General features: G+C 33.9%; 2 long non-coding RNA genes across 2 annotated transcripts; both read right to left on the minus strand.

Moving 5' to 3' along the window:
- Positions 1-540: 540 nt before the first annotated feature.
- On the minus strand, positions 541-2,931 carry LOC127150135 (uncharacterized). The gene is made up of 2 exons (XR_007822145.1): positions 2,432-2,931; positions 541-1,215 (listed from the first exon to the last, which is right to left on the minus strand). It is a non-coding gene; the product is annotated as an uncharacterized LOC127150135 (long non-coding RNA).
- Positions 2,932-6,226: 3,295 nt separating this feature from the next.
- On the minus strand, positions 6,227-7,501 carry LOC127150136 (uncharacterized). The gene is made up of 3 exons (XR_007822146.1): positions 7,442-7,501; positions 7,212-7,312; positions 6,227-6,670 (listed from the first exon to the last, which is right to left on the minus strand). It is a non-coding gene; the product is annotated as an uncharacterized LOC127150136 (long non-coding RNA).
- Between the last annotated feature and the right edge of the window lie 2,547 nt (positions 7,502-10,048).

The following is a 10,048-nucleotide window of genomic DNA, read 5'->3' on the forward strand; positions in this document are numbered from 1 at the left end:
CCTTACATGTTCACCGGGAAGCCTTTTCAAACATGCAAGAAAGGGTTCTAGAGGCAAGGAGTGGAAACCTAGTCATTCAACGAAACCAAAGAGGAAGGAGTACAGTTTTGGAGGTAATGAAATGGAATGAAGTCATTAACGAAACCAATGTCAAACAACGATTAGGAGGGAGAAGTAAGAAGGACTACGCAAAGAAAGAGAAGGATTACGTCGAAAACCATGAAGAATTGAGAGGGGCAGTGAAAGGATTAAGGGAATCAGTGAGAGGGAGTTTGGGGAAAGTGGGGGATTATGGAAAACCTAATACTAAGATTTCCATAATTTAGGCCCCAAACAAGGAGTAACTATTTTAGCCCTCTCCACTCCTTGCAAATTTGAGACCTAAACACCCCTTGAGTATGTACATACAAAAACAAAAAGAAGGAGAATCTACAAATGGTGATGGGCAGCTCAACGATGGCTTGGACCTTGACTGCTACCTGGGGGAAGAAAACATTGAAAATGTGAGCTAAAACTTAGTGAATGGCAAGTTGTTAGAAGTAAAACTCGTAAAACATGCTCTCAAGAATGTTTAAAGATGGATCGGTAATGAAACAATAACTTGTTATCATCACATATTACTATAAATCACAAGTATTTTCCAACAAACTTGTACCATATAAGGGTCTAGCATAGTAGAGCGTCCAAATATACGGTCGAGAATAGCTCACACATGATCAAGGAATCATGCGGCCAAACTAAGCTCACGCACATTTAGTACCTACCACAATCGCAACCTTCATCCAACCAACCATGGTAGAGTACTAAATACGCGATCGAGAATAGCTCACATGCGATCCATATCCACAAGGAACACGCGGCCATACTGAGCTCACGCAGTACCTGTCGTAGTAGCAACCTCCATCCAACCAACCATGGTAGAATACTAAATACACATATGACAATAGCTCACGCATGATCCATGTCTACAAGAAAACACACGGCCAGACTAAGCTCATGCATATTTAGTACCTACCACAATAGCAACCTCCATATTCACGCTCTTATGTACACATAGAGCCACCAACCATGGGTTAAGTTAGGTCTGAAGCCAAATCACAATCCTCCATCCAAGTCCTCACCTGCTCAGGTTCTCGGATCTCTGCTCATGGCCTCTTTCAGCTCCGAAATTCCCTAACAACCATAGGTGGTGCTATGGAAACATATTCACGTAGCCTTTAAAGAAATCACCAACATTATTTCATAAACATCACATTTTTAAAGTTTAAAACCAAACATGTTTAGAAACATATTTTCAAATCATTTTCAATCCTTAGCTATCAACACATAGTTTTAAAACCCCTTCAAGTCTAATAATAAATCAATGAGCATTTTAGAAACCAATTGTCATCTAAAACTTGCCTAGTAAGTTTGGGTTTAACCACATTTTTGAAATATAAGAATTCATGTAAACCGAAATTCATATTTGAAAACATTTCTAACATATAGTTTATAAAACAATCATACTAGAAATTTTCACAATCATAGCGTACTATAATAATATATATAGATTTATAACGAAAATACTTGAAAATAAGCCAATCACAGTCAATGACTTGATCTCCTAGGATTATATGCTTTCCTTGCTTTGGTTTGACTTAAAAACAATGATTAAGGTCACAAAGTTATCATCACATGTCCAGATGGCACAACTATCCCAAAACGTTCTATATTATCCACTCAAGCTGTTTTATGTTTCAGTGACCCTAATCTTTCACTCATCAAATTGAATTATTCCCAAGATGCCTTATTTTTAGCATATATTTTATCCTACATCTATCAAGCCTTCATATAAAAACTCTTTGCATAATAGGTACTCACAACTTAAACCAAACTTAAGTCCAAAAATCACTTCCAACTTCAATTAAATATCATAACAGAAGTCACCAAAATTTACACTTTCAAATCGTAGGACAATGGCTTTTAGTACCTTGAACCTCTATCCCAATATACAAAACACATTGAGCATCCACAATTTGAAACCAACGATCGATGGTATTCAATACAACCTTACATACTTAGAAAATCTTAACAAAATTGATCCCAAACCTTCTGAACTACACAAGTTCGATTTTAAACTTTGCTCTAAAATTCAAAACACATTGGATGTTCATTAGATTTACCCAAAAGTAAAAAAAAAAAACTATTAAATACTTCTTCATTAAAACCAGAAACTCAACAAAAGCGACGAGATAACTGCAATGGCTTCTTAATAACGCCTCTTAATCTAGAAAAGTTCTAATCAGTTCCAAGCCAACCTTGTTGGAAATCTATTTAAAGTCCTCAACTCTTCTTTTTAACCAAAAACATTTTAGGCATAAATAAACTCATGTCTACACCAAAAGGGTATTTCAAGAAGTTAGAAAACGCACTAAATACCCAAAAATCTTACCAAAAGCGTAGGAATAGCCTTAACTTCAATCGGCAACGCTCTAGCGCCCTTCTAACTTCGACACCAAAAACTTGTCGAAATCATCTAGACTGTGCTGGACAGCAGATAACGGCTTGTTTAACTTGAACCAAGTTTGTGTAAAACATCCCATTATTCACTCAAATTGCTAGTGTAACCAAAACTTAGTCCTTCCAAGAACGCAATATGATACATATAGGAACGTGGACTCGACACCCGACAACACGCTACTGCTCGACAACCAGCGCAATGGAATAAAATTGGCGGCTAGGATGAACGACGAAAGGACTTCGCACACGTGTGACTTGTAGATCTCAAAGGTGGAGCATCACTAACAAGGACAAGAATTGTAGCGAAACTATCACTCGGATGGCGTCGAACAGTGACCTATGGATGGGAATCACCGACGAGTTGGTTAAGTGTGAGATAGAGTGTGTTGAATGAGATAAATTTCTAGAGAGTTTGAGGAGGGGCCGTGTATACCAAGGAGGAAGAAGAAGTTGAGTTTTTTCCTCTTTTTTTCTTTTTTTTTATTAAGAGAAAAAAGAGAAGAAATGACCATTATGCCCTCATCTTAAAACTAAGCTTCAATTTTGCCATTTTCTTAGTTTTTCATTTCCTAAACCATCATCCAAATGGAATTTATTTTAAAATTTCTCATCAAAATGATTTAATCTTTAGAGAGTTTAAAATGGATTCAAATTTGTTTTTCACAACTTAGAAAATATTAAAATGAATAAAAGGAGAATGGAATGAGGGCTTACAAGTTACTACCTCCTTTTTAAGAATTTTATCTTCAAAATTTGATTGAAGAAATCAAATGAAAAGTTGTGGGCATCGTGTTTTCATTGCTTGCTCACTTTCCCACATTGCTTCTTCAGTAGTATGGTTTCTCCAATGAACTTTAACTAACGATATGACATTGTTCCTTAGCACTTGGTCTTTCTTGTCAAGAATTTGTATTGGTTCATCTTCGTAGGACAAGCTTTCTTTCAAATGGATCGGTTGTGCCTAAAAAATTTGAGATGAATCGAGAATGTACTTACGCAACATCAACACATGAAACACATCATGAATCCTAGAAAGTTCCATAGGCAAAGTCAAACGATATGTCGCAAACCCAATACATTTTAGTATCTCACAAGATCTAAGATCCTTTTCTATACCAAGCACAACTTTTCAAAGAGGAAGCTTAAGGGGAAACTTTAGCACCAACTTCAACATTTATCTACATAACTCCTTTGGTAATAATGAGTTATTTTTAGTTTGTCTCTAATAACCTTTATCGTCTCATTAGTGACTTATATCAATTTTTGGCCAAGTCCTCACCCTTACTTCATCCCATCACATAAGGTTTTACACCGTCTGCCATAGAAGACTCATATGATGTCATTCCCATACTAAAATGTTAACTATATACACAATTTCCATCAATGGAAGATGTGAATCCCAACTGCCATTAAATTGAAATACACAGGTTCGTAGCGTATCCTTAAATGTCTTAATAGTTCACTTTGACCGTTCATCAATTCAAGGATGAAAGGTTGTACTAAACTTTAATTTAGTATCTAGAGCTTATTATAAACTTGTGCAAAACTTTAACACGAATCTAGAATCTCGACCTGAAACAATTCACACTAGAGATTCACGATGACTAACTATTTTAATCACGTATATTGTAGCCAATTTATCCAAAGAATAAGTAGAATTTATTGACAAAAACTATGTTGTCTTGGTCTGTTCGTCAACTGTAAACCAATTCCATGACTTCCTAAGTCATAGTCAATTTGAAAGTCTTGTTTCATTGCGTCTCTTATTTGCTTTAAATCTTCATTATTCTGTTAAGCCTCTAACTCTTATTAATAAAAGTCGGCCTTACTCGAAACTACACGTGCAACCTCCCTGAGAGTGGCTATCAACAGCATATTACAATTATTTAATTGCAAAACGTAAAGAGTCGATGACATTCAAAGAAGCTATCAATGAACTACCTTTCTACTTAAGGTATTAGTTACTTCATTCGTTTCCATGGATGGTAATCAAATGCGCAGTTTATAATATTCGATAAATTTAACCATCTTCATTGTCTCATACTTGAATCCTATTGATCCAAAGGTACTTCAAACTCTTGTGATCTGTGAAGATACGACACTTTGCTACATATGAATAATGTTGCCATATTTTTAATGCCAACGTACTACTGCAAATAAACCAAATCATGAGTAGGATAATTATACTCATTCTTCTTCAATTGTTTGGTAGCATAAGCTAGCATCTTACTTTTCTACATGAGAACACAACCTAAACCTTGATAAGGAGCATCATTATAAAATTGGAGTACAAATTAGGTATCCAAATTGTTAAATTAGGTGTTGCAACAAGTCATCTGTTCAGTTCCTAAAAACTTTGTTCACACCCTTTAGTCCACAACTTCGAGTTCTTGATCAAATTGATTAATTGAAGAGTTAACTTCGATAATATCCAGCCTAAGAAAACAATGTACCTTAGTAATTGTTGTGGGCGACTCCCAATTAAGTACTGCTTCAACTTTTAAGGATCTACCAGTACTCCTTTAGGTGTAATAACGTGATAAAAAAATATATATCATTTGTCTAAACAAGAACTCGCATTTGCTAAACTTAATTAGCTTATAACTTCCTATCTCGTAATGTCTGTAATACTATTTTGAGATATTCATCATGTCTTTCCTTCCTTTTTGAATAAACCAATGTGTCATCAATTATCAAAAATTTAATCCATATAGGGTGAAATATTCAATTCATTAAGTTCAATGCAGTTGGGTGTTAAGCAAACCAAATGACATCATGAGATTTCTTCATATTGTCCATAACTCATTTTGAATTTAATGTGTATATGATACACATTAAAACTATAAGTTATGAGAGAAATTTATATTTGAATATGATTTAAATTTGAATTAAATTAAATAGAAGATATTTGATTTAGCAATTAATTAATTGAAGAATTAATTGATAGTTTAGTTTACTTTTATTTAATTAAATTAAAACTATAAATTATGTGATAGATCTTCATTTAAATCATTTAAATGAAATATTAATTAAATATGAATTAATTATTAATTTAATTCAATAAATTATTTATTTATTTTAATTTTAATATTAATTTAATAATTAAATTAATAGGGAACTTGGTTAGTTTTCCCACGTATCTCATATTCTCTCTAACTTTCCTCTTCTTCAGTCGGAAGAAAATGGGAGGTAAGTACGATAAATACAAGGGTGCTTCCTGGGAACTTTGTGACTTTCTCTCTCGATTCTTTTCTACAAAATTCTCATTCTAATTTTGGTTCCCACAAACCGTGGTAATGCCCCAATATTAAAGTTTTAGTAGATATAGAGGCTTCCACGAGACTAAGTACATTTTCTCTTATCTATATACTTTTTTTTTTAAAGCATCCTTAATATAGAAAATTTGTTTTTGTATTTTTTCAATGTAGTGGTATTTTTAAGATCCCAATTAAATTTGAGTTATGGTTTTGTTTAAATTTATTCCACTGCATAGGGCTCTTATCCTTTCAGTACAAAGATTGTGTCTACAATTGTGAAGTTTTGTGCAGAAAGTATCCTGGTTGCCTTAATCTTCAAGCGAATAAAAAAAATGCATCCAAATTCTAATAAAAATAAAAGTAAGCACTAAATGTATGGGCTGCTATTGAATGTAGATAAACCATAACATTAACAACAAAAAAATTAATAAGAAAAAAATGATAAGAAAAGTCCTTCCCTCATTCGCCAACCACCTACGACACATTATAAATAATTCTCTAAAAAACATCGTCAATTTTTCCCATAAAATGTATCACAGCCTCATTGCTTGTATGCTTGTTTGTAATCCAAACTCTAAGTCTATCTAACTCGGTGTCTAGTATTTTATGCATGGGATCATAAACGAATGGTTGAGACCAAGAGCTATTAATGGTTGATGTCGTAGACTGTTTAGTTAAAGTTGTGAATGGGGTAGACAGGTAAACACTTGCACGCTTCCTACGTACGGGTCGAACATATGGTCGTAGATTGGAAAATGGTTCTATCTTCATGACGTCTGAATCCAAATGAGTAAAAACTTTTTTTTCCAATTTCCTAAATCTGAACCTCATCGTCAATGACATCGATTGGCTCCTTTAAACCAATATGAACCTTCTTCGACATGTTGATTAGCTGCTCTAACTCAATATGAACCCTATGGAAGCTCAACATGCATTAGTAAGGATAATGATAGAAACTAAACTCGATACAAAGATCAAAAAAGCATTAACAGTTTTTAAAAAGCAAGACTTAAATTCATAACCCTTTTTTGGAGTTCAATGTGTTTGAAGATGGTGGATATCATGCCCTTCAATTTTGCAATATCTAATTTTAGAATTATAAGTTGATTTTCAATGACTGTTACTTGATCGTCAAGATTCCTAATAGCCTCGTTCATCTCAAACTTCCACTTTTGTTTTCTACTCTTTTCTAAGTCACCTTTATCATTACTAACTTCTCTTACTCTTTTTGAACCGTCATTCTTCGTATCAACAATGTTAGATGGGTAGAGTTCGTCAAAAACTTCACCTAAACTAATTCTTAACTACTCCTTTGCAGGAGTCATCTCAATGACCACCTTAATTATCAACTAAAAAGAGAAAAAACAAATATATTTAGGGCAGAGAAAAAGCAAATGTATTTAGGGCAAACAAAAAGGAACAAATAATCCTCAAGTTAGTTACCTGCTTACTTACCATCGGCGACTCGAACACCTGGTCTTGTGTAATATGAGACTTCTGTGGTCGTTGGCACACCCACCTTAGCATACGTGTTATCACATCATCGTTTACTTTCTCTACACCACATCCAATGATGGTTAGTATAGACTCATATGTTCAAGCCTATTTCACATTTGAAAAACAAAAATAAAGTTCATGTAGTACGAAATTAAAAAAAAAAAAGTTTAAAGTAGAAAGTAACATACATGTAATGGATGCGGGAATCCTAAGAAAGTATATTTTGTCTTAGTAGACTTCCTCTTTCCCTTGGCATATTGTATGTCCAATGCTCTTTTTAAGCCACTAAGCATGCGTCAAAACACAATTCCTGCCCAATCATAATTATCAAATGTGTCCTTAGCATTAGTAGTTGTTAAAAAAAATTTGTCCACTTTGGTTCTTCTATCTTTTCCTAATAAGCATAGCTCTATAAAATACACCAAAGTTTATTTGATCATAACATCGTCATCACCATCGTATTCCAAAAATGTGTGCTCTAACTCGCCTACACAAATAGACTTTTGTCTTTGAATAACTTCTCCAACAATCTACTATTTTCAACAGACTAAAATGACCCTTTTTTGGGACCCTGTAGACCGGTTACAATGTTAAACTCCCTTCTACCAAAAGTACAAGCAACACCCCTTGACAATAAACTTATACGATCTTTCATTTCATCTTCTACCTCCCTTAACAATAAGTAATGAATGGGTGGTACATTGAAGGTCCAAAAAGTGGCCGAACCTTGTTTTCCTAAATAAAGCTAACTGATCTAGTTTGAGTTTAGCCTTAATATTACGTGTTGTGTTTTCCAAAGGAGACAAACAACTTACTAGAGCCTGAAAATGATAGGACAACTTAATTGTGTACATGGGTGTGTTAATCGATGTCGATGTCATAACGAAAGGCTGAAATAAAAAGGAACAGATAAGAGAGGTAAAATTTTTGATTTCAAAACCCATAGTAAAAGTGCGATATGTGTGAGATGTGTGCGAGATGATACATAAGTACCTAAAAGGCTTCCAAAACATGCACAAAAGCACTCCAAAGGACTTAAGAGAGACATAAATTTGATTTTGAAACCTAGTGAAAGTTTTGAACGTGCGAGATGTGTGCGAGATAAAATATAAGTACCTAAAAGTGATAATGCACCTAAAAATGATGGTGTTCCAAATAAGTTGGCCCTCTTAATTTCAGTACTTCATTAGTGTAATAAAACAATAGCCAATTTTCTAAATGGCATCATGACTAAATGGGGGACGATCTCTCATTTCCCATATCACATAGTTCCAAAGTAGTAAATATGATCAAATACAATATTTTCCATCCCAATATATTATGGTGTTACCGGTTCATGTAAATTATTGCTAGTTTTTAGTACAAGTAGCACAAGAAAACTTGAATTTCATCTTAGATATATTTTTCTCCTCAAAAGTCAAAAGCATGACCAACTAGCGTATATAAAATAGGCAAATTGTTATAATCAATCAAAATTAAATTTAGTAAACCATCTCATTTAACAAAAAACCAGCATTCATTGGCAAGCAAAAGATATAAAATCTCACACAAATAAATAGCAACATAGCTCCATAACCACGTGGATAGCCCTCCAAGACTTTTGTGATGACGAAGCGTAAAACTACTGAAGTCTGAAGCCATAAATGAAAATTCTACAAATACCCAACAAAAGCTTCCTTCGAGACTTTTAACGAACACATGGTGTCCACAACAAATTAATCTATAATCAAACAATACCACCACAACCGGACAACATAATTTCCAAACTTCATAACAAACAGATGGAAATGGCGAGAAAAGGGAATAAGGTGGGGAAAAGGTAGGTGAAAATGGGAGGTTTTTGCAGGTAGAAGTTTGAAATGGAGGGCACTCAAGATGGAGAATGAAAAAGACCTCGAAAAAGATGGAAAGAAAAATTGATTTGAAATAGAAGTCACCGTAGATGGAAAACAGCAAAAACAAACCATAAATTAGTCAGATGCCGATTTGAAATAGAAGTCGCCGTAGATGAAAAACAGCAAAAACAAATGATAAATTAGTCAGATGTCAGGACAAAGGATAAACTAATTAAAATGCACAAAATGGTAACAAAGGATAAATTAATTAGATGCAAGGATAAAGGATAAACTAATTAAAATGCCTAAAATGGTAATTGCCAGCATACGTTCACCATTATCATTGTTGTCTCACCAACAACATTGCATATGTGTTGACGGAAAGGGTTTGTCTCACCCATAACATTGCATATTGAATATCTAATATTGAATGACTTTCATGTTTGAAAATTTTCATTTAAGGACAAAATTAATTTTCCACTATCAATTGTCATAAAAGTTATCCTAAAAGTAATCGAACCCTTTTTAGCCATTTTCAAAAAAACACCGAGGAACTTTTGACTGCTAGCTGTTTTAGCAAGTACATTCCAGCCTTATCTTTGTACCTTCCATCCTTATCTTTGTGCAATTTACACGAAGTGATATAGGAACTGTATTACTTTGAAATGCATTAGTAGCATCCAAGAAATAACGCAGACAGCTCAATCAGCACTGAGCCTAAGGCGATGCACACAAAATTGCTGAATTTCATTCCTTTCTGGGTCATGACTTCTGAGCAACATCTTTTAACTAAGATCAGTAGTTGATCAAGTTCGAAAAGGTACATTTTACATGAACTTCTAAGTTTCATTCCAAAGTAGTATTCGATTCTAGGACTTATCAAACTTTTATTTTAACTCTTGTAATTATTTTTAGTATTTTGCGTTGTTATATTGGTTGATAAAGTAAAGAGCCAAGAAA

This window comes from Cucumis melo, chromosome 7, assembly GCF_025177605.1.
Source record: "Cucumis melo cultivar AY chromosome 7, USDA_Cmelo_AY_1.0, whole genome shotgun sequence".
NCBI classification, from domain to species: domain Eukaryota; kingdom Viridiplantae; phylum Streptophyta; class Magnoliopsida; order Cucurbitales; family Cucurbitaceae; genus Cucumis; species Cucumis melo.